General features: G+C 56.0%; 1 protein-coding gene and 1 long non-coding RNA gene across 2 annotated transcripts in view; one reads left to right on the plus strand and one right to left on the minus strand.

Annotated features, from left to right (window-relative positions):
• ATXN10 (ataxin 10) overlaps nucleotides 1–24,860 on the minus strand; it is a 125,303-nt gene that overhangs the window by 39,063 nt on the left and 61,380 nt on the right. The window lies entirely within an intron of this gene.
• On the plus strand, nucleotides 6,735–12,839 carry LOC307101511. The gene is made up of 3 exons (XR_013813684.1): nucleotides 6,735–10,010; nucleotides 10,055–10,087; nucleotides 10,153–12,839. It is a non-coding gene; the product is annotated as an uncharacterized lncRNA (long non-coding RNA).

Genomic DNA, 24,860 nt, shown 5'->3' on the forward strand with positions numbered 1-24,860 from the left:
AGGCAGTTTCTTTAAGCAAAATGTGCAAAGCTGACCAGCGATTCGAGGAGCCGGATGAGAGGCCTGTTTGTAGGCAGAAGAGGGAAAACACGGATCCGGAGTGCATTTACCGCGTGCGGTGACTTGAAGCCTCCCCGGGTCCCACGAGGCGTGACGAGGATGCAGGAACCCCAGAACCCCCGTCCGCAGGGGAAAGAAGGTGCCCGGAAGCTGTCGGCACGGCTGTGCCCACACGCAGAGCTCTGCAGACAGAACAACGCACCGGCCAGTCCACAAAGCGCGCGTCCGCCCCGCCGCTCGGGTGCTGTCCCCACCCCCGTGCGTCACCTGTGTCACCCTCCGGTGCCGGAGCAGGCAGAGCTCGGTCCGGAGCGCAGTGCCGGGTTTAACCCGGGGGCAGCGTCTCAGCGGCCGCCGGGTGCCGAGGAGCCGGTGCCGCCGCTGCACAGCCGGGGCCGGCCGCTGCCCGCTGAGTTGGCCAGGCCTGCCCAGCGTGCGCCCGGCGGGGCTTCACACGCCCGGGAAGGAGCATCTCAAACCTGGGGCCGGCGAGGGGAGCCAGGCCTCCACGTGGCCCCGCTCTGAGGCCACAGGTGAACCTGGGGGCGGGGGTCCCAACGGCCCATCCAGGAACTGACTGCCGGCTGCGCCACACAGCAGCCCCCCGTCCCCTGTCCCACGGTCCGGGCGCAGGTCACCAGGAGGGGACCGTGTCTGCAGAGACGCATGCCAGCAGCGCACGCTGTTGTCAGAACGCCGCCTCTGCTGGAGAACGGGACATGGACAAGAGGAAGGAAACCCACCTTCTATGCCAACATGTTACACGCATGTTGGGTGCTCAGAACAGCTTTGCAAGGTGGGAACGGGCGTTCTGTCCTCAGACGAGGGTGAGGCCGGTAAGGGTCCTGCAACTCGGCAGAGCGCCGAGCGAGCGGGAGAGCCCGGTCTGGCCGGTGACAAGTTCGCGCCTCGAAAAGCGCGCACCACACAAGGGCAGGAGGGCGCTTCCGGTCCCCAGGAAAGAGGCAGTGGCTGAAGTAACAGGAAATGAGCGGGAACCTCGGTGCCGCTGCGGGTACTCGGCCTTGAAGGGGGCCGAGAGGCCAGCGAGACAGCCAGAGGCGCGGCGGAGCCGGGAGGCAGGTGGCCCCCAGGACTGACTGCTTCACAGGAGCTGCAGCGCTGCCCGGGGCAGTCTTCCCGGGACTGACGGGGTCCAACATCCGCTGCTCCCACAAAACCAGGGTGCGGGAGGGCGGGGAGAGGCGAGGCCGCAGAGCTAAAAGCGTCAGGAGCCCAGGAGCCCGAGGGGGGAGGGGGACGTGACGCCCCGGGAATAGCGAGAGGAGCACGCCTGACCCGGCTGCGTCCGTTGTGTCCTGAGGGCGACAGGAAGGCCTCCCGGAGATGGCGGGTCCAGAGCGCACATGGATTCAGAAGCGAGTTACAAGCCAAGTGCACAACCTGCAGGCGCAACGCGGAGAAGTTCAGACGCAGGACCCCCGCACCCAGGGCTCCCGCGGCCCCAGCGGCCGGCACCCCTCCCGGTAACCAGCACCCTCACCTCCAGCAGCTCAGGTCGCCGCTGACTCTGCTGCGATCGGGGCCAGGGGAGCCACACGGCACCCCCTGTGCCCGGGTCCCTTCAGACGCGGCTGCGCATCACAGGACCGACTCTCAGCGCTGCCCCCCCCCCCTGCAGGACACGCCGCGGCCACGCAGCCATTCTAGTGATACGCTCTCCAGCTGCTTGCGGGTATGAATAAGGCTGCATGAACATCCATGTACATGACTTTTGGTGAATATAAGTACTAATTTCTGGTCTATACCCAGGTAATTGCTGGCTTAGGAAAACAAGGTATGTAACGAACGATTACCTTCTCATGCTTTTATTAAAAATGCTGGTTGATGTGGCCTGGACGAAGAAAAGGCAAGCGGCCTTAGCCATGACGAATGAAGGCTAAAAACAAGACCCCTTTCCTACCGGGAAGAATGAGCTAACAGGATCACAATTGTTGCCAGAGAGGTAGGTGCGCGTTTACCAAGGAAACATGACCCCGCCGGGACCCTCCTAAAGCTGTAGTTCTATTTTTTGCCAAATTTGGGACCCTGTTTTTTTGAAAAATTTTCTGGCCGAATCCTCTTTCCTGTCTCCTCCGGGAGTCTGGTGACAGACCGCCTACCCGAGCCCTAGTGTCCCTGCCAATCTCCCCAGTGTGCCCGCCAGCACGGCCAGGGGTGAACCTGGCGGGGGGGGGGGTGGTGGTGAAGGATTAACGAAGACAGACAAGAGAAAAAAGCTGGACTGGGTGGGACGCTACCCTCTGATTAGAGAGACAGCGCCATGGCCTGCAAGCCGAGTCTTTATTTTATAGCCAGATTCCACGAGGCAAAGGAAGGCGTGGTCAAGATGTTTACAATGTTCTCACGGGTTTCGAATCTACTCAGTTACATGCACCTGAACTCTATCAAGCCCACATCACTCAGCCTTGTGGGACCACAGGGTCAAGCTGACAACTACAGCCTTTGGCTGTAACTATGCTGGGACTTGCACGTGGCTTTGCCACGAGAGGATCGTGCCCTCTCCTTAGCCCGAGGCTTGAACCTGCCAAACGCTGTAGCCGCTCTCCACACCCCATCTGCCCGCTTTCTGTCGTTGAGGCTGGGTACTTGTCCCTCTGCCCGCGCTCACCGCCTCCTTCCTGTCCTCTCCTCTCCGGGCTGCAGAGCCTGCGGACAGGTTTTAAATGTTAACTCGGGTTACCACGTTGTTCAGCCCTAAAATGTCCATTTGGCTTTCCTTTCCATCTTCTGTTTCTCTGCTGAGATTTCCTATTGGTTCCAAGTTTCATAACTGCTTCCTGAAACACTTCTGAGTGCGGCTAAACCCTGCCGGACGTCCCGCATCTGTGCCCTCCGGTGCGGCATGCTGCCTGTCTTCGTCATTCGAGTTGAGCCCTCCTGGGTTCCTGGTCTAACACCTGATCTCTAACTGCACCCCAGCATTCTGGGTGTGATGGCAGGAGGCTGGACCTCGTGCACCTCCTGCCTTGGCCAGGGTGGGAAGCAGCACCCTGTTCCTGCCACACGGGGTGAAGGTCCGGGCCCTCCCCCAGCCGCCTCTGACCCCGAGGTGTGCGGCCGGCCGAGGAGCCCCTCACCGCTGGGAGAAGTAGTCTCACCCCCCTTCCTCGCACAGGCGGCGTTCCGGATTCCCACGCGCCGCCCTCACAGCTGTGCAGGGGAGGGAGGGCGCCTGGTTACGAAGGAGTGGATGCAAGTCCTGGCTCCCCACCCAGCGGGGTGAGGGGCGCCTCCCTGTATCGGGGTGAGGGTTAGTCTACGCTCCCTTTGCCGATGCAAGTGAGGCCACGTCTCCCAGGGTGTTTGTCTAAAAGGGGGTGGGGACTGTCTACAAGTCTGTCCTGCCAAGCTGCCTCTTTCTCAGTTCTTGACCAGCTTCTGATGCTCCTTCCTTCCACCCTCACGGGTGTTCTGGGCCAATAGCTTCTGGAACATCAGCCGAGAGGAACCTGCCCTCAGGCTGCTGCTCAGTCCGAGGCCCCGAGGCGGGCTGCCTCTGCCTGGCCTCCTCTCGGTCTCGCTGTCTGCTATACAGCCGAGGTCAGGGCTGTGGCTGCGTGCACTCGGCAGCGGCGTCCAGAGGCGCATCTATGCCATCTCGATCCGGAGTCCGAAGGGCCATTCTCAATGTGCTGTTTCCAAGACGCCACCGGACTTCCCTCAGGAGAGAGGAGGAAGCCAGCGACGCAGGTTAGATTTCAGAAGGAAGACCAGATGCACTTGTGCAAACAAAGTAACGACAGTTAATGTTTACTACTGCTTCCCCCGCTGCTCACACCCCGTGAACCACCTGACTTAACCCCCCGAGGAGCTCTGAGGCAGGACTTGCTGCTGCCCTGTTTGTCCAGGGGCAGGGGGCTCACTCCGGCCCAGAGCAGGGCCAGGGTTTGGACCTAGATCACTGCCCAGAGCTCCTGCCCTCCACATACAGAGGCGCTCCCCCCCGGCCACGCTCTCCAACAGGCGGGAGGCCTGGCCTCACAGGAGCCCTGCTGTCTTCCAAACACGCCTCCGCTCAGGCTCACAATCCACAGCTTCAAACAGGGGTCTGCCCTTGATCTACAGAAGCCTCTCTCGCTGGAATGTCATTACCTGGGAGCACTATAGCCATTACAGACAGACAATATTCACCCTAGTAATGTTAGAGACAGGGAAGACTCCTGACTGGTCAAACCACTGAGGTATATTTTATTTTTCCACTTCTTTATCAGTGATTTTTCAAAAACATATTGTTAATAACTAAATATTTTAAAAATGAAAGTTGCAGAAAAATGGCATGTTTTCATATAAAATACAAGTGATTTTTATTTTCAAAAGTATATAAGTTTTATGTAATCTCTACCAGATCACAAGCTACAGTTCCAAGGCTTGGTTTTCCCACTGCGGTTACATGAGGCGATCTTGAAGGGGTCACTTTCCTCCATGGACGCTTCTAGGGTAGATGTTTCCTCCAGCCGCTGCCAAGGGCAGGCGTTAGCGGACAAGGGCGCCGCCCAAACCACAGGGAGACCACGGTGCCGCGTCACTGCCGGTGGTGGGGGGCGCGCGTGCGCAGAGTAAGTCCAGCCTTCCCCAGCTATGGAGGTTTCCCTCTTTTCCACCTTAAACCAACCAACAAACCAACCTCAGCCCTCTTCCTTCCCGCCATCTTCAGTCTGCTGGCCGTGACTCTGGACCCCAGGCTGCAGACCGGGGAGCGCCTGTGGCCGATCAAACCGTACTCTGCCGGCAGGCAGGTCACAGAGGCGGCCGTGCTGAGCGGGGGAGGAGGAAGCTGCGGACTCCTGGGAGGGCCGGGCCTGCTCTCCCGTGCGCTGTGCTCTGTGCTTAGAACATGGACTCACAGGAGTCCGTCCTCCGGGGAGGAGGAGGTGGCTATTTCTAGCAGAAGAGAAAAACAATTCAAGGCTTTCTACTCTGGGGCACCTGGTCCCAGAGAAAAGTCACAAGTCACATCACCAGAGCGGACAAGGAGCTGGAGAAATTGGTCCCATCTCCTTCCTTTACAAATGAGGAAACTATAACAATTCTCCCGCCCACGTCAGACCATCGGGGGCTGCAGGTCCTGACACTGTGGCCACTGCCCTCAGGTTTTAACTCTTCCCTCCACCACACGCCCGAGCGCCACGCTGGACACCACGCCGGTGCGAGGACCTGTGTGCCAACACCAACTTAGTTACCAACAGTCACCGCATATAACAGGCACACCCATCCCCCCTTCACACGTCAGCCTTCAGTCTTCACATACAGCCACCGCCGTTCCCTCCACTCCTGAGCCCTTTCCTCCCGGCTCCTGCACGCAGTCAGAGCGCCCGAGTCCAAGGGATCTCCTGTCTAACGGGGATTTTAAAATACGGGGAAACTCCAGGAGCTAAGTCCACGGGCTAATGTTCGGTAAATGAGTATTAAGAGATGGGAGGTATCAAATGTTTACTTTTTCTGTTCCGTCCTCCTCCATCTGAACAGACCTCTGCACCAAGAACAACTTGAGACCTTCCCCTTGCTCGGACCCGGCCCTCAGAGACACCATTTCCTTCCCGGAGACCACACCCAGCTTCTCTCGGGGCTAAGGCACCGCACGTCCTTCGTTCTCCGGCTACTCCTTCTGTCACCAAAACCTCGCGGACAGCGAACAGGGGTTCCAACCCGGAACTGAGGCTCCACTCTGTCCACCCACCGAGCACAGTCCACTCAGGATCACTGTGCCCGGGGTCCTCCACGCCTCCTCGGAGCGGCACTGCCTGCCCTCTCTGCACAGGCGGCACCGGATCGAGCCCCGGGGGCGGGCACTGGGTCCATTCCGTGCACTGTTGCCCTTCCTGAGCCTAGAACAGTGCCTGACCCACGGCAAGCACGTGATACTCACCGACTTGATGGAAAAATGACGTTTGTGGAGCAGAAATTAAGGCACAAAGAGGTTACAAATCATGGTCAAGGTCACAGTCACTGAGTGGCAGAGCTAAGACTCAGCCACTGTTTTTTTAATGCATTATATCAAGGGCCAGCCAACATTTTCTACAAAGGGACACAGAATGAATACTTTAGGCTTTGTAAGCCATTGGGTTGTCTCTGTCACAACTACCCAACTGTGCTGGGCAGCATGTGAGCAGCTATTGACAAGACTAAAGGGGTGGCCAGGACTGTCTCAATACAATTTTACTTTCAAAAACAGGCCCCCAGTTTGTAGTCTGCCAGCCCCGCACTAAATCCTCCTAACAGTCGAGCAAAGTAGATGAAGGAGAAGCAGAGACTCAGCTATTAGGGCTCCATCCACGGTCACACACGCTCTGTCCACGAAGCCTCCTGGTCTCCCTGCGGAGACGGGCAGACCTGCCTCACTCAGAAGCTGCTTTTGCACTTGATGCTGCGAAGCCGAGCCTCCCCCTCTGGCATGGGAATGAGAGCCGTGGCCGGGGCCGGCTGCCGGAGCTGAGGCGGACAGGCAGGTGTGAAGGGGCGTGCGCAAGAGCACAGCGTGGTTAATCCAAAATCTGTCTTCACCAGGAAAGCTGACCTTCCATTAAGCACCGTGATCTGGAAACAATGCGGAGACTCCGCCTGGGCGACGGCAGCCTGGGATTGGCCGCTGCGCTCTCGCAGGAAGCAGCCCGACCACAGCTAAACACTAACCTGGTTAACCGTGAGGCTGAACACCGCTGGCCGCATTAATCATCAGACAGGATGAGAAAGGAAAATATGCAAGCTCGCTCCCAACTGTTTACCACTTCTATTTTTCTTGGAACAGAAATGCATTTTATATATTATATGAACCTGTAAAAAACACATACCTGGTAAAATATTTGAACACATACTCTGTACCAAGAATATTAAACATGAAATGGTCCCTCATCATAAAAGAATTCTGAGTTCACAAAAGTTTAAGCACCCACCTATGGTAACCTCTCCATAACCAAAACGGAAGTGCAGGGGATGCTACCTGGGTGAGATAACCTTGATCATCACAGGCTGTTCCATATGTAACGAAGCATGAGAAACAGCCCCTTTTAACTAAAGCAGGCTGAGCTCAGTAAGGTGTCACTTAGGAGTAACAGTAAAATTTAACAGTAACAGTAAAACTTAAAAATCCAAATCAATAATTTCTCAAAATATAAAAGTAGGTTTTTGGATTATTTAAGATTACCACACACATGCGCGCGCACAATCATTCTAGTTCAATGGCGTCCATTCTCTGGACTAATAAACATTACTTGGCTCAAGAAATTCAACTCAACAGATTACGGAGGAATTATGTGGAAAAGGATTGGGAAAACAAAGAGCCGAGGAAGGCAGTCTCTCCAAGAAACTTGAAAGATCCCACATTTGTCTGTTTATTCTTGTGTCATTTATTTTATTTTCCATACGAACAACTGTAAGCCTACTTTTGCCCCACTCTGTACTTTAAAAATGCAACCAATTTCTGATACTCCTCGTTCTGCACGAACTAGCCGCACTCTCCCGTAAGGCGTCCCTCCCCAGCCCTCACTGCCCTCACGTACGGCTCCAACTCGAAAGGAGGTAAATGCTGGGTTCTTCCCTCATCTGCAGTCCTCACAGTGGCGACAGTGAACCGTCCATCTCGGCGTCGGTGTGAGGCAGGGTTTTGGTGGATCTGATGTGTTTTCGTCCCCGGCAGGCCCTGCTTTTCCTTCTTCAAACCATCTAGTCGTCCCCCGGCGGACCGCCCTGCAGGCCGGCGGGGCGCCCTGTTGCGCAGCGCAGCCCCCAGCCCCCCACGCTCTCGCACACCCGCACGTCCAGCACATCTCCCCGACCTCCTGCCCCGCCGAGAGCCAGCCCTCTCTGCTGAGCCGAGTTCTTTTTCTTTCTCTTTATTTTTTAATCCTCACCCAAGGATATTTCCCCACTGAGTTTTAGAAAGAGCGGAAGGGAGGGGGAGAGGCAGAGGGAGAAAGTGATGTGAGAGACACATCCACTGGTTGCCTGCCGCACACGCCCCCCAGGCTGATGCTCTATCCACCGAGCCACACCGGCCAGGGCAGCCGGGTTCTTTGTAGAGAAATGGTATTGAAAACACAACTGTGATGCTACAAACACTCGTTTTTAGTCTTTTCCGTGAACAAAACTGGGAAATACGTCCTCTCTGGGGGAAAATGACTGCCCGGGCATTCCCGCTGCCGTTTCCTCCGACTTCACACCGAGGTCTCCTTCTCTCTGCACTCGTGGTGCCGCCTTTAGGCTGAACAGCTGCTGCTAACAGCATAAACCTAACTGCTCATTTTCTTTATCCTCCCTGTGAAGTGCTGACACAAAAGCGTGTAAACACATATGTACGTGTTTCTAGGGCAGTGGTCGGCAAACTCATTAGTCAACAGAGCCAAATATCAACAGTACCACGATTGAAATTTCTTTTGAGAGACAAATTTTTTAACCTTAAACTTCTTCTAACGCCACTTCTTCAAAACAGACTCGCCCAGGCCGTGGTATTCTGTGGAAGAGCCACACTCCAGGGGCCAAAGAGCCGCAGTTTGCCGACCACAGGTCTAGGGGAACGGACTTCCGTTTATGTTGCTGTCCTGTCAGCATGGCTCTTCACATTAATTCCTCACTGGGATTTTTTTTTTTTCATTAAGAAAATGCATCGCGTAAAAAGCAGTTTGTTAGAATGAACCGGCCAATGAACCGCCATGCGAAGGTCCAGGCTGGGCACCATCAAACACGGCCCAGTTTAAACTGGGCAGCACCTCGGTGGCTGCTCGCCCTGCGCAGGCGGACATTCCAGCCACGTGACACGGAGAGCAGGACTGTGAGCAGCGGAAGTGTGTGCCCTTCGGTGAGTGCACAGCTACTAAATATATCTATGGTCCCGGGATTTGTTATTTGTCCCATCCAGAGAGTCTCATTTTAACGGCTCTGAATAAAGTCTTTGCTTGTTTAAAAGCTTGTTTAGCTCCTCTTCACCAAAGCATGCCAGGGTTTGATACCAAAAAGAGAAAGCCCTATCTTAGCTTCAATCTACCCACAAAGGCTGACGGGGGAAAGGCAACAAAACGGCCACCGGTGCAGACAAAGGCTAATAAACAGCGAGTCCAGTTTGGTGTCGGAAGAGACAAGGCCAGACAGACCTGGGCCAGCCAGATGCAAATAGGTGCCTTGGCGAGTTCCGGGCCCGCGGTGGAGGCGGCGGGAGGGCAGCGGCTGCACACTCGGCCGGAGTCTGGCTGGGAAACCCTCCACCAAACCCTAACTTCGCACTGACCAGTGGCGAGGCCCTGGTGTGGGGCGCGGCCACAGCGTTTGGACAGGTTCAAGCCTCGGACTGATCAGAGGGCACATGCAAGTCCCAGCCTGGAGGGCAGAGCCTCCCAGCACAGTGACAGCCAACAGCTGTGGTTGTGAGCGTGAACCTGTGGTCCGAACACGTGGCCCCCGTGTCTGAGTGATAGCGGCTGCAAGTAAACAAAGCTGGACCAGGTGCGTGTAGCTGAGTGGGATCGAAACCCACGAGAATGCTGTGAACATCTTGACCCGCCCTCCCTGTGCCTCGTGGCATCGGCTATAAAACAAAGACGCGGCTCGTGGGCATCGGCGCTGTCTCTCAGGAAGCAGCGTCCCCCCCGAGACCCAGCTCTCATCCTCTTGTCTGTCTGTTCTAAGCCTTTCAGCCGCCCCCACTCAGGGTCACCCTTGGCTGAGCCGGCGCGGCACCCCCTGGTTCAGCAGAGCATCAGGCCCTGGGCTGGGGAGCGGGAGGGGAATGGCTGCAGGGCTGGGGAGACCTCTGCGCAGAGTGGGGCGCTCCAAGTCAGCGGGGAAGCTGCTGGAAGGGATGGCAAGGCGCCCAAGTGAAGCGGCGCAGTCCTCCTCACGGAGGGGCTGGGGCGAGATGCGGAGGGACGCCATCTGCCCGGGGCGGGCGAAGAGGCGAGGGGAGGCCAGGCAGAGGCCAGGGGAGGCCGGGCGAAGAGGCGAGGGGAGGCCAGGCAGAGGCCAGGGGAGGCGGGGCGAAGAGGCGAGGGGAGGCCGGGCGAAGAGGCGAGGGGAGGCCAGGCAGAGGCCAGGGGAGGCCGGGCGAAGAGGCGAGGGGAGGCCAGGCAGAGGCCAGGGGAGGCCGGGCGAAGAGGCGAGAGGAGGCCAGGCAGAGGCCAGGGGAGGCGGGGCGAAGAGGCGAGGGGAGGCCGGGCGAAGAGGCGGGGGGAGGCCGGGCGAAGAGGCGAGGGGAGGCCGGGCGAAGAGGCGGGGGGAGGCCGGGCGAAGATGGGGAGGCGGCCACTCGGTGCCATAAGCAAGAGAAGGTCTGAGAGAGGAGGCCAGGAGAAGAGCAGGCAGAGGGCGCGGGGAGGCTGCGGCCCTGCAGACCCGGGCAGCTCTGCGTCCTGCTGGCGTGGCCAAGGCCCGGGGGCCCCCAGCTCCCCCTGAGGCTCCATGCTCTCACGGCAGTAGGGAGGCCTTCGCCTACCCTCTCCAGTCGGCTCGGGGACCTCCGGTGGAACGCTGCTAGTGAAGCCGCTTCACCACAGGCTAATGGCTAAGGAAGAGGGCCGCTCCTCGCAGCTCACCGGCGCCTAACGAGCCGCCGTCTGCCCCCAAGCACCAGCAGGAAGAGCCCTGGCGGGCCACCGGCCACCTGGGGGCCGCTCTGGTTACGGCCGCGCCAAGCAGAGTGCGAACACTCTTCCTAGGGAACCAGTGGGGTGTGAAGACACATTCGAAGTGTGCGCGCGCGCAGGTGTAATGAGCAGCACGAAGCACAGAACATGCAGAGGACACAGTGAAAGGAGTCTGTGCTTACACGTCTGTGCTCCTGCCGGATACGATCTCCCCAGCCGTCACTGTCACGGAGACAAAGGACAGCAGCCGCCGCCTCTCGCTCCAGCAGGGGCAGCACTCAGGCGCCGAGGGCCATGCACACACAGGGAAGGCGGCTAAGGACCTGCCCTCGGCGGACACAGGCCAGCCGGGGGACAGGCAAAGGGAAGCTAACCCAGAACCAGCTCCGGGGGTGCACCGCGCAAGCCAGCGCGGACGGGGGCAATTACCTACTGTTTACCCCAGCGTCGAGCCGGCACTTTGGCAGTTGGTATGAGCATAATACTACCCTTTATGAATACGTTTTGTTGTTCAGCTCACTTAAACCATACACTGAAGGAAGAACGTATGTTTAAACAGGACATTGTTTTAAAATGAGAAAAACCTGGGAGTCAGAAGACTCTTAAAGGCTTACCTGGTCCTCCACCTGCTTAAAACGGGGACCACACCTACATCATCCCAGACAGATGTGGTTTTGCAAAAAGCCAGATTAGACTTTAATCCATTTAAGTACAGTTTCAACCTGACTACACTTAATCAGCCTTCTGTTTTAGACAACATTTAAAAATATTTCCATCATCAGGGCCTACATTTTTTCCAACTTTAATTAAAGACCACTTAGACAAGTAACCAACTCTTGCTACTCCCTGGGGTGTAGCTTAAAACAGATTTTTATGTAATTGCTAATAATGACTGGGCAAAAGCAGGAAGAGGTGTATGATAAAAAAAAATAGAGCAACGAATTATATAAAATATTCTATGCCCTGGATTCAGAAGGTTCACAAAAGGGGAATATTTCCTAGCACCCATGTATTCCAATGCTTCACTACATTAACTTTCACCTTTTAAAGGCGTTTTTAGCTATTATATTGCATTATCATCTTAGCAATGATCATTTTTGTGCCTACGCTTCCTATAAAGGTTACAGGGAAATGAAAAAGCAGCAGCTGCGGCATTACACAGGAACTTAGTGGAACTGTGAGAAAGGAATTCTGGTTCGGAACCCTCATTTGTCCTTCCTAACGATGTCCAGAACACTCGCCCAGGGCCAGGCACTGCGCTAGGGCCGAGGAGAGCGCGAGGAGTGAAAAGCAGTCTGCAGCCTCGTTGTATTTGAAATGGTTTTAATCTCTGCTCACAGCCGCCAATACAAATACGCTAAGTAGTAAGGCAGTCCTTGAAACGTTAAGGCAACAATAAAAGGCTAACTTTCCCAATAGGTAACAATAATCAAGTACAACAGCCCCCACCCACCCCGAAGTCCGAAAGAAAGCGCCCATGGGTTCCTGTCTTCCTCAGTCTTTCCCCACTCACCCGCCCTCCTCCTTCCCACCTCCCGGCCACAGGGCCCCTCCTCCACTCTGAATGCTTCCCCTCCTGGGTGGTTCCCCCATCCCCCCACACCCATGCTCAGAGTCAGGATAGGCTAGTTCATGCTGCAGTAACAACCCACAAAATGTCAGTGGCTTAAGGAGGCTTATTTCTTGCTCAGGCCACGTAACAGCAGTGTGCTCGTGGGCACATGATTTACCTTCTCTGGCCCTCAGTTTCCCCATCTGCAAAATGGGGGAAGTAACAAGAGGATCCAACAAGCTGAGGGAGAGGTCCGAGCACGCAAAGCGCTCCCGAGGGTGACACTCAGCCCTTCGCTGCTCCTCCCGGAGGCCTCTGCCGGCGCCCGTCTTGATGAGCAGCCACCGGGCTTCCTCCCTCCCGTCTGACCGCGCCGCGCCGCGCCACGCCGTAGCTGTCTCGCCGTGGAGGCTACTTGAGCATAAGGAGAGCTCCTGACTCCACTGTTGAACCCCAGAGCTTAACAGAGTCTGGCAAATAGTAGACCCTAAGGAGGTGTCTGCTAAGCTAAAGGGAAGAATGTGGAATAATCACCCCGTTGCTTGAATAAACCCCATGGGAGCTGGGTCTACACACACACACTCAGAGGCGCTGGCCTGCGAGGAGACTGACGGAAAGCACGTGACTGCGGTCGGAACGGCACCTGCAGATGGCCAAGACTCGCTGTTCCCTGTAAGGGCCCCGAGTCAGGCCTCGACGGAGCCAGGACCTCCAGGACACGCTCCGCTCCCAGGGAAGTCCAAGCAAAGGAATGCGGTGTATCAGCACCCAGCCATCCCCACCGCCACCACCCTCTCCACCTCGGAGAAGAATGTGCCGGCTCCACCCTGTTCCTCATTCCTCCCCAGGGCCACCAGCCCCGCACAGGGTGTGCTGTGGGGCGGCCCCGACGGGGCAGCTGATGAGGAGACGAAACTGTTCTCCACACCTTGGCTGGGCAACAGTCACACAGGTACACGCACATGTTGGAACTTACCGAAGCATCAAGAATCTGTGCATTTCATTGTATAAATTGGGGCGGGGGGGGGGGGGGGGGGGGCTCTATCACCTTCGGTCTCCGTGGTGCAGAGGAAGGAGGAAGCGGAGGCACGGGGACCGGTGTGTGAGCAGGTAGGCGGCCCGGCCTCTGCGCGGTACTGAACGCTACTCACCCTGAAGGTCTGCAGCGCCACCTCCTGGGGAGCCCCTCCTTCGAGCTGCACATGGCCCGTGAAGAGGGGATCCTCTGCCTGGTCCGCCTGTCACCTCCATCTGAAAACACACTTCCCAGACGGCACCCCTTCACTGGCGGGCACCTCCCCCAGGCCCCGCCGCTCCGCTCACGCCTGCCCTCAGGACTGAGCAGGGTGCGGGCACAGTGGGCGTTGCTCGGCGGTGGGGGTGCAGGCTACCATCAAAGACATGAAACCCACTGCCTGCAGGGAATCTAAGTGACACCGAATCTCAGCGCTCCGGGAAGGCAGGTCTCCCCTTTCCCGGAGCCGTGCAGACTGCGGTCCTGTGGCCGCCGAGTCCATAAGAGCCGCAGACGGCAGCCTGGCCCAGGCCTGGGGAGTGACCGGCGGGGAGGCCGCATCGGCAGCGGGCTGGCCCCGAGTGCAGCGTGCAGACCACACCACGGCCCCACGCACAGCTCCCGCACTCTGCTCGCGTGAGGGCACGCGTGCACACGCAGCACACAGGCCGGTGCGTGCCTACAGGAACACTCAGCAGCCCCCAAACTTCTCCCAGGCCACTTGCCGAGCATGACACGCTGCCCCAGCCCCGCATTTCCAGGCTGTGGATGCCCCACAGCGGAAGCCAGCGGAAAGCGGTGTGATGCTCCGCAGGAACTCGGGCTTTTCAAGATCTGGAATTTGAGTCTCATGTTTGGACCAGAAATCCTGACATTCAACCTACATGGCGACACCTCCGGCCGTAAGTGTGTGATCTCAGTAAGGCGAGGCTGGCGGGCTTCTCCGCGCCCCGACACGGACCTGGAATGGCTGGAGCCTGCAGTTCGGCCTGAGGACCCTGCCGGCGTGAGGGCTGTGCAGACACTTGGGCGGCGGGGGTACCCCCTCTGGCAACAACCTGACCAGGTGGACCCACTTGCAGATGAGGGAGCCAAGGCCAGGCAGGAGCACCGGCGGCTCAGGGCGATGAGGGTGGTGTGTGTGTGTGTGTGTGTGTGTGTGTGTGTTGGGGGAGCGTGTTGGGGGCAGGATGCGCAGGGGTCCCCCCACTGCCACACGGCCTTCCCCACGCCACTGCTCTGTCACAAGCAGCTAAGCCGCACCGGTCTCCGTGCCACCGACTCTGGTGAATCTGTGCATCTCATCACAAAGGCTCAACTTAGTGTTTTCACCTTTTTACAAATTTAAATGAAGTTACTAAACAGTATACACAGACATCTGATAAATGCCAAGTTAACGAATGTGGCCTCCATGAGTAGGACTGACTGCAGAAAGTGTACCAGTGCTTAATTTTCTAATAAATCCAAGCTAAATTGTTTACAAAAACTACAAAAGATGATAATGCATAAAAGAGAACAAAACACCCGCTCCTTTCCATGAGAATTCTAAGCACAGTGTGGCCACAAGGTCAGCAGAGTGAGCCCGGAGCCTCCTCAGCGGCGCTGCCCAGCGAGTGCTTTCTCAAGACTAAACCCAGCTCCGCCCGCGGCAGACACAGGAAGGACACACGGTGAACCCGCCTCCCTTCTGGAACACATCCTCCCAGGACCCCCCAGGGAACACAGTTCTAAATCTGACTGCACTAGGGCCCTGCCCCGCCCCCAGCCTCCGGCTTCCTGGCGCAGCTGCTGGAACTGCGGGGGAAACAGAGGCAGCATCCCAGCGGGCAGCGGAGGGCTCGCCACAGCGCCTCCGTGGCATGGAATAGAGCAGCTGGCACTCCCTGTGGGCACTGGAGCTCTGAGATGTTGGGTGGGGGCTGGGAAGGAGGGTGACGCTGAAAGTTGCCGGGGTTGAAATTCCAGCAGGCAAGACACGCCCGCAGCAGCCTTGCTCCGAGCCTGCCAGTCTGATTCTTCCTGTCAACACCCCCCACCCACCGCCTGCTCAGCCGCCCCAGCCTCCCCCTCTGCACCCCAAGCCCCAGGCTGTCCGCTCTGGAGCGCAGGTGCAGACCAAAGTCATGCCTTGCCACAGAAGGCGGCGATCCGCTTTAGAGGACGCCTGAAGCGTTCGTCTCAGGGTGGCCCTCGCCTCCGCTCTCGGGCACTGACCGGATGAAAAGAAGGAAACTCAGCTCCAACCCCTTCCGGCCCCCACCTCTGCCAAGAAATGATTTCTTTTTTAAGTTACCTGTTGGATTTTTCCAGTGGGTAAATTCAACACTGCCACCGAATCTTACCGAGTAAATAGCGATGAATCATCCCCAGAAATCAGTCTCATGTTAAACCAATTATTCAAATGCTGGAGAGAAACATGAGCTGAGAGCCACATGGGGAAGGATTTGTAACATAAGAGGCACAACAACACAAACAGTTCAGCCACAAAAGGACAACTGTACCCCCCCCCACCCCCCACACAGTCGCTGCTGATGCCACTCAGCGGCCGCCTGCGGGTCTAGCAGAGGGCCCGCCCGGAACGCGGCCCAAAGCCTCCCCAGAAACTCCCAGTCACACAAATCCGGGAAATAGCCTTTAAGAAGGTCGTCACAGCTATTTTGCCGTTTTCTTTTAATGACAATAATCTACTGTTTTTCTTTAATTAAAGAACACATATTCTCTGCTTATATATGTATCTATAGTATATGTCAGCAGACACCATCTTAAGAAAGATGTCTGTTTGAAAGTGTCAGTCAAGGCTGCAGAGTACCAGTTAATCATAAACAGTCTGGTTAAGCAAGAACCCTGACCGCCGCCTGTACGTGCGCACCCGAAAGGCCGGGTCGGACACCCCGCCTGCCTTCACGTGCAACACGGAAACCGAGTCTGCGATCGACTAGAAAGCTGGAGGGACCCTTCGTGCCGTGGCGGCCACGTCCCCGAGGAGCATCACCCAGGCCTGGCCGGCACCGTGCGGCCCATCAGGGAGAGGAGCCGGCGCTGGGAGGCCGCGGAGCCTGGGCAGGAGCCAGGCCTCCTGGTTCCTGCGTGGCTCTCCCCGACTGGCTGCGTGTGATCTTGGGCAAATTATTTAACCCTGATGGGCCTCAGTTTACAAATTTGTAAGATGGGATGATGATCCTGCCCACTCTAGGAAACACGCTAGTGTCCACAGAGGGCTCACACGCCTGTGCCCAGTCAGCCCGTATGTGCTGGCCTCTCCCGTGGCGATTCATTGTAGATGCACTTTACCTGGCATTCATTCCAGACGCAATGTCCCTTTCCAGGGTCTGAAGTTTTACAATTTCCATTCTTCTATCTAAATAAGTGGCCCAGGTAACTGTGCCTTTTCTCCCATTAGACAAGCGCCCACTAGTGGCAGCATGACCAGTGGGAGCGAGCAGGCAGCTCCAGGCCTGGCAGCGCGTGGGCCTCGCCAGGAGGCAGGCCGGGTCTCCCCTCACCATCTCACCACGTTGGATCTCAGGAAAAGACGAAAATGTGTCCCATAAACATGGACACGTTTAAAACGTTTCCCCCCGACGTGTCCGTGCACTTGACATAGATCTGACTGAGGACCATGGAAGGTTGATAGTGGGATTGTTCGTGTGATGGGAAACGGGGCTGGGCGGGCCGTGGAGAAAGGACCAGCTCCTGCGCCCACGCGGGCAGCGCACCTGCCCGCAGCGGCCGAGGGCTGCGTGGCCAGCAGGGTCCTGCACCGGCATTCCCGGCCCCTGAGCCGCCCGAGGATGAGGAGGCTAAAAGGGCTAATTCCAGTGTAACCCTCATATGTGGAGGCTAGTGACCTGAATCCAAGTCAGCAAGCTCGGTGTACATTCCTGATGACGTATGGTTAAGTCACTGCCTCTTTCCCAGACACTGGGCTTGCAGAACCGGCTACAGAGGCCATTGGACTGTGGACAGTGCACTGCCCAGAGGGAGGGCTGTTAGCTCTGATGCTGGGCCAGACCCTCAGATACGGCCTGGAGACCCCCAACACCTGGGGCCTTCTTGCAAGGCCCTCAAAAAGGACCGGAAGCAAATCCATGCTTGTGGGACAAAGAGCACAGGGAGGGAGATATAAGGGAGGGCCCATGCGTGTTCCTTCACTCAGGTTTGGAAGGCCGCTCCGAGCCCGCCGGCGTAGTAAACAGTGTCCCTCCTACTTCCTCAGAAGCGTCCTGGGTCTTCTTGGTCTTCTGCAACAAGGAGCCAGCGGGGCCTGTGCTCGCCGGCGGGGAGGCCTGCAGGGACCCACCTTCCCCTCTTGGCTCCCTCCCGCGGTGCTGCCCGCTCACAGCCCGAGGCTCTGCCCTCAGAGCCGGAGACACCACACGGGGAGAGGTCACTGCTGGAGGACGCCCTCCCCGCGGCCTGCCTTCCTTCACCCTTTAAATCCTCGGCCCCAGAGGCTCTCCCTGAAGGTCCCCAGGGAGCCACTCACACCAGGCACTTAGGGCTGCTACTGAGTACTTTTCACACCCCCATGTTCTACTCCATGAGACCAACAATCCTTTTTACACCTGCCCCCCCCCCCCCCCCCCGGGAACCCTCGGAGCAGCCTAGGGCAGACCCTTTCCATTCGCAGTGTCTGAGCCCGGTCCCCGACTCTAACTGCAGCACAGCAGCAGATTTACATTCAGACTGGAAGCCGCCAGCTTGAGACTAAATCTCACTCTTGGTCCCTCAGGATGTGATGGGTATGAAATTAAACTCTATCAGAACAAGAAGCACAGAGGCTTTAGGCGGGGGGTAGGGAGGGCAGGAGGGGAGGGAGAGCGACTTCTGGTGCTGATGAAAAAAGTCTTTTATTGGAACGTGACTTTGATCCTCTTAATTTTCAGTGCTGCCGGGAAAACACACACACAACTAAATATGCTAGAGATCAAACTGCTTCAGATGTGTGACAGGCAGGTCCGTTTCATTTTCTTAGAAGAGGCGAGAACTCTCCAACATATGAACCAGGAGCACTTTCCTCATTTAACCAGAGAAATGAGCCCGGGGAGACAGGAGACATTTCCCAACGTCAGAGCCTCGGAGGGCTCTTCCACACACACGCGCTCAGCAAAGCAAGGGTCCCAAGTCAGAACACCTGACCGAAAGGGTCCCATTCAAACTCTGTCCCTTAAAAGGGGAAAACAATGCTGTAACAGTCTATTTTCTCCCTCCTAATCTCTCTCTTTCTCTCTCTCTCACCCACACCCACCACCACCATCACCACCACCACTTACCATCCCCAGCTCAGCTATTGTTTGTTAGCAGGTCTTATGCTAATGTTTTAGTTTCTAAAATCTTTCAATTAAAAATCTAATTAAAGTTATACCTGCTAAAGCCCAGGCCCTGGCCAAGGAAGGCGGACTTCGATGGAGGCAAAAGAGAGAATTCCTCCAGGCACTGATGACCCAGCAGTTCGCTTCCGATCAGAGAAAAGCGGGATTCCCTTTTTACTAGTACCTTCTTCTTATTGTTAAAGTGCCTCACATTCACTACAAAGACCGCAAAAAGTATACGGAAGAAACACCCCAATCCTCCACCTCACCAGCAGCGGGGCCTGCTGCCACTGTCACCGGGCGCTCCTCGGTCACCCCGCCACCCACCCAGACACCTGCGGACCGTAAGCAAACATACAACAGACACGAGTACATGAAGCAGGCGTCCTGGCAGCGTGCCGTGCCCGGCTCGGCCCTCCCCTGCCCGTGGCACCGTGAGCGTGGTGCAGACCCTGTGCCGTCACCGGGACATTTCCAACGACGGAAACGAGGCTGCGGTGAGCGTCACTCTCACCGACTGGACTGCGTGCGGGGCACGTCGTACACCCTGACCTCAGGTACGCCTCACCCACGTGGCCATGATGACTGAAATGACTGTTCTGGGTTGAGTAAACTGAGTCATGGAGAGGCTAACTAATCAGCTCAAGGTCACCCAGCTATTATTTAACAGACCCAGGTTTAAACCTATTTGGGCTGATTTAAGCCCATTCCCCCATTTATTTTCAAATCTATGATAACCCTTCTATTTCTTTCTTTAAAATATATTTTTACTGATTTCAGAGAGGGAGAGGGAGAGAGAGATAGAAACATCAATGATGAGAGAGAATCATTGACTGGCTGTCTCCTGCTCGCCCCCTATTGGAAATTGAGCCCGCAACCTGGGCATGTGCCCTTGACCGGAATTGAACCTGGGACCCTTCAGTCTGCAGGCCAAGGCTCTATCCATTGAGCCAAACCAGCTAGGGCATCCTTATTATTTCTAACTTATAAAACATTCTTGCTTACTCTGAAAAACCGATGGATGCCGGTACAGGGTTCAGGCTCCATCTCTAACATCTGTCTGCCTCAGCCCCGGCCTCTGCTGGTCTGCGGCGGGCGAGGCGAGCTACTTATCCCGTCCCTTTATCACCAGCTCTCCTTTGCTCCGGGTCACGGGGCCACCCTGTACGTTAGCTTCTCCGCGGACTGTTTCCCTCCACCAGCCTGTCCACTTCTGTGCATCGTCGAGCGTTTCGCTTTAAAAAATAATACTGTTAAAGCCATTCCCCAATTCTTTTCATTTTTCCAAATTTCTGTCTTTTTTCCTTCAGGAGATTTTGATAGGGCTAGCAACAAACAAAGAATGAGTCTGAAAACAGATTCTGTACTTCCATCGGGACAGATGCGGCGCCCAGACGTGGCCCGCCTGAGTCTCGGGTACTTCTTGCCGTGGATCCTGGGACATAATCACTGTCACTGTTAAACGCCACCGAAGCCCGTCGTCCACCGCTCCCCACGCGGCACAGCCAAGAGCACCGAGCGCAGCTAAGAAAGGGGTTCCAGGCCCTGACCACGTGCCCCATCGCCATGGCCCAGGGACCCCGAGGCTTCCTCTGGGCCCCGGGGCCCCGTAACTGTGCTTCTCAGCAATGTGCGCGTCCCTGCCACGTTCCCTCCGCACCTCAAGGCAGGCAGACCGCCCAGAAGGTCAGCCCGGAGGACAGCCCAGCGGGAACTAAGACGCAATCGCTGTCAGGAACCACTTCCGTCAGTCCCGCGAGCGCTGCTTTACCAAAGGTGTCCGGCCGGCTAAGAACTCCACCAAGCTGGTCAGAGCTCTCGAAGGGCAAGCTCGGATGTCTGTCTTTGGTGAAGGGGGACACCGCAGGGAAAGCCTGGCTCTAGAGTCAGCATCCAGCTTGATGTCGCCCCCGGCAAGGAACTGAGCTACTCGGAGGCTTTGGTTCATCAGTGAAAGGGGGCGCTCGCCCACAGGCCACACCAGCGCGGGCAGGTGCTGGGCCAGACCCGTGTCCCCCTTCACGGAGCCTGCAGCCTAGTGAGCGAGCGGAGGGGGCCCCGGGAGCAGCAGTTAGTGCTTTCACACTGAAGCCTAGTCAGTAGGCAACAGGCACAGCAATGACACTGTACCTTGTTACATTTTATCCCCATACTGGTACTTAGCATGTTCCTTCCTTTTAAATAACGTTACACCTTTTCTGCAAAAGAATAAGCTGATTACTCCACAACAAGATACAGAAAAGGGTCTTTGGGGCCTTAAAAAAATTTACAGCTGCAACAAACTCACCCCCCCCCCCCAGATGTGTCCTCCCGATAGGAATTTTAATTTCATTTACTGTAACAGGAACTGCAGGTTCAGGAAGCAAATGGTGACAGCTTGATGTATGAATTTTGACATATTTCTTGAACTGGGATTACATTACAAAAGAAAGTGGAATTCTCAGCAAGTCAGATCTTGCCTATACACTCAATCTTCAAATCAATGTGCTGAATTCTATACAACTCGCTTCTGACAGAGGAAAACAGCCGAGAGGCCACGGCCCTGCCATTGCGAAGCTCCCCAGCGCTGAGAACGGAGTGGAACGGTGCTGTGTCCGCACAGAAACACCCCACTCCTGACCAAGTCCAACAAAAGAGAAATCAACTCAGAAAGCATTTATGTTGAAACTGACAAGAAAAAAAATGATTCTCCCCTGAAGAAAGTGCTCATATTTGCTTTCACTTACTTCCTCCGAGAAGGCCGCTAGGAGGAAAGCAATGTACACAGACCCGGGAATGTGAGAGCTACTTCAAGCTTTGTGAATACCCAGAATTAGAGGAACATTAATTTTCACTTAAAAAAGTTACTTTATTTTTATCACGTCTTTGTTTGCAAATGCAGTCAGGATATTTTATAGTAAAATACAGACTACTTGAAAAGAGGGGTTGTGTTTTACTGGCTGTGTATTTTCAGAACCTAAAACTGCTCAGTATGCACCAGACACTCAACAAATATTTTAAAAACAAACCTCATTCAAGAAAACTTTACTGGACCCTACTGTGTGGCAGGCACAGTTTAATCTTGGGAACAGCACAAGAGGTAAAACGTTTCTGATGAAGAATGCATCACAGAGGTTTCTCACGTATGTAAATGACACCTACTTCATACAGATACTTTTGGATCAAAGTGGACAAACAGTTGTGTTTACACAATGAACTTCTCACACAGCACCAACTTATTTCTAAAACGAAGCGATGCCTGTACTGAAAGCTGTGTGTGCATGTTTGGACACATGGGATCAAACACACGTGCACGCGCAGAATCTTCCTATCGGGAGGAGAAGACCTGAACAGCGCCTCCAAGGAACCTCCGGCGGAGAGGACTCAGGCCCAAACCTGGACAGCTCATCTCAGCCGAGACAACTTCTCTGGGATAAACTAGGTCACCTGCCTGCCCACTGTGGAAAGAATGCATGCAGTTTTATGAAGAAAAAAAAAGTTTGGTTTATTTCCCTAATAAAGCATTCACTTAAAGAATTTATGACAATAGCACAGAAAAGAAGAATGGGGAAGGAAAAAGCAAACCATACATTCCTCATTCTAACCAAGAAGCCAAAGAAGGCTTCTCCATGTTTGCAGCATGATACCCTGTGCCTCTCCCCGCAGAAACCCCGCCAGGCTCTCCATTCCGGCCCAAAGGAAAGCTAATCACTGCAGACGGGCAAGGAGATGCGCTGAGGAGCACAGCACAGCGAAGAACGGAAGTCAGCGGGAGCGCCTGCCTGCGGGACTCCGGCACCAGCTGGACTTACAACTCGGGACGCACCGCCGCCCGCCGTGTGTGCCGACTTCCGAGCTCACTGGGAAGCCGGTGACACCCACAGCCGGCCCGCTCCATCCGGGCGCGGCACCTCCACGCCCTGGCGGACAGCCCAAGGGCACGCACACAAGGGCAGGGCATCACCCTTCCCAGGCCCGTGGAGCTCCTGGAGTCCAGCTCCGCGCCTGAGGGCTGCTCCCGGCACAGCTGGCCCAGGGGATGGCGTCGCTCACCTGCTCCGGCCCGACAGGTCTCCCAGCGCGGGTGTCGGAGCTGCTCGCGCTCCGGCGGGAGCTCACCTGCGAGGTGCGGTCCGCTCCGGAGCACGCGGCCCGAAGCCACTTCCACTCAGTAAACGGCAGCCGAGTTCCATCGCTGCCTGTCTGGGTCTCTTCCTTTAAAGCAGGGTGATAACTACCCTCCCGGCCTTGTCCAGAGCCGTCACGTGGCACAATGAGCTGAGAGCGGTGTGGCAGGGTGCTCTCCGGGTGGGCACCACACCGTGCAATCAATGAGCTTCAAGCACAGAGACCCCGCGGGGCTTAACTGACTTCTGAGCAAACCGCAGAGAATCAGGTCATGTGTCAGAGATCATTTTGGAATCCCAGTTCAGAGGCAAGGATGGCGTCTAGACGCTCCTAGAGTGACAGGCTCACTGATGGAGACGCCCACCCATCTCCGCCAGCCAAGGCCCCCACGCTGGGAACGCGCCTGGGAAGAGGGAGGAACTGGGACGGAGACGTGCATGGATGTGCTCATCACCAGAGCGCCAGCCTGGACCGAGCTGGGGCGTGAGAGGCCTGGCGGGCCTGGCGACCCAAGCACACCAGCCCTCCGCACCGTCAGTCTGAAGTCCGTGATGAGGTCCTCCCCGGAAGCCCCCGAATGAGGCCACGGTCCGGGGCGGGGAGCCCGCGCTGTCACACAGCCTGCGTTCGCAGACCCGCACCTCCCAGGCCGAATGGCTCTCCCTGAGTGCGGTGAGCAGAACCTGCTCTGCAGGGCCAACAGCAAAGACTCCATGGCAAACCCCGTCACCCAGCGAGCACACGCTGGGCCCACAGGCACTAACCCGGCCCGCGGCCCGGCTCCTTCCGCGGGAAGGAGGACCTCAATCAGATGGCACACCCCTCGCTCCCATCTTCAGTCTCAGCAGAGACAGAGCTCCGTTTCCTTTCAGGCCCCTGTGTGGGCAGGAGCGGGGCCATCCCTGCCGGCGATACAACGAGAATGACTAGCTGGCGATCAAGATCGGCTAGGCCAGTGGTCGGCAAACTCATTAGTCAACAGAGCGGCAAACTGCGGCTCGTGAGCCGCACTTTGCCAACCACTGGGCTATGCAATCACCGCTTCTCCAAAATCAGAACCAAAGGCATCTGAGTGCCAGTGAGCTCCTTCCTTTGACTGAGCAGAGCCAACATCTGCAACACCAGCTGCAATCAGGATTTGACGGCGAGAACAAAGAAGCTTCCAGCACACTCAGAAAAAGACTGTGCTGCTGTGTCTGGTTCTTGGGGAGGAGAACAAACCCCCGAGGTAATGCTTTCGCTGGAGGCCTTTGTCGGCTCAGGTAGGAAAGTGGAGAAACGGAGGCATTCCGCTCCTCAATGAGCGAGCTCCTTCCCAGCCTCGAGTGTTTGCTCAGAACTCACAGAGCCATTAGCAACGGCCCACGGGCAGGGGCACCGTGGTCTTCCTGGGCGCCCGCGGCCCCCGGGGCAGCCTTGGACACACTCCATGTTTACTCAGGGTGCAAGCTGAGCCTGACTTCAGTGAGTCACTCCATAAGCCTTTGAAGGGTGACTACATTTTATTCCTATAAGAGGCCAATCCAAAGCAGCAACAAAAGAACAGTTAAACACAAGAAAAAACACCTCCTTTGTGCTCCTCGAGAAAGACAGTCTTGGTCATTAAAGAGGTAAAGAGTTCTATTCTGTATAAACTTTCTCTTACAAACATGAGCCCAGTAATTTTCCAAGGGGGATTAGTGGTCTTCCACTCATACCTGCTTGAAGATGAGGAGGAGTCGAAACAGTGTACACACACAATAAAAAACAGGTTGCCGGGCATACGGTTCTGTGCCTGTGCTGGGAATTATTCTAGTTATCAAATGCTGCACACACATTGCCCTGAAATTTAGCATCAAGATTTTATTTTCAATCTTTCTCTCCTCTGTTCTTTAGACTAGATGATTTCTATTGATCTATCTCCACATACACCAACATTTGTTGTTGTTGTTGTTAATCCTCACCTGAGGATATTTTTCCATTGATTTTTAGAGAGAGTGGAAGGGAGGAGAGACAGAAAGAGAGAAACATCGATGTGAGAGACACATATCAACTGGTTGCCTCCCGCACGAGCCCCAACCAGGGCCAGGGATGGAGTCTGCAACCGAGGTATATGCCCTTCACAGGAATCGAACCCAGGACCCTTCAGTCCATGGGTCAATGCTCTATCCACTGAACCAAACTAGCTAGGGCCCGACTCTTTACTCTGTCATCTCCATTGAGTTGTTAAACACATTCAGTCA

Source organism: Cnephaeus nilssonii (assembly GCF_951640355.1).
Source record: "Cnephaeus nilssonii genome assembly, chromosome: 6".
NCBI lineage: Eukaryota > Metazoa > Chordata > Mammalia > Chiroptera > Vespertilionidae > Cnephaeus > Cnephaeus nilssonii.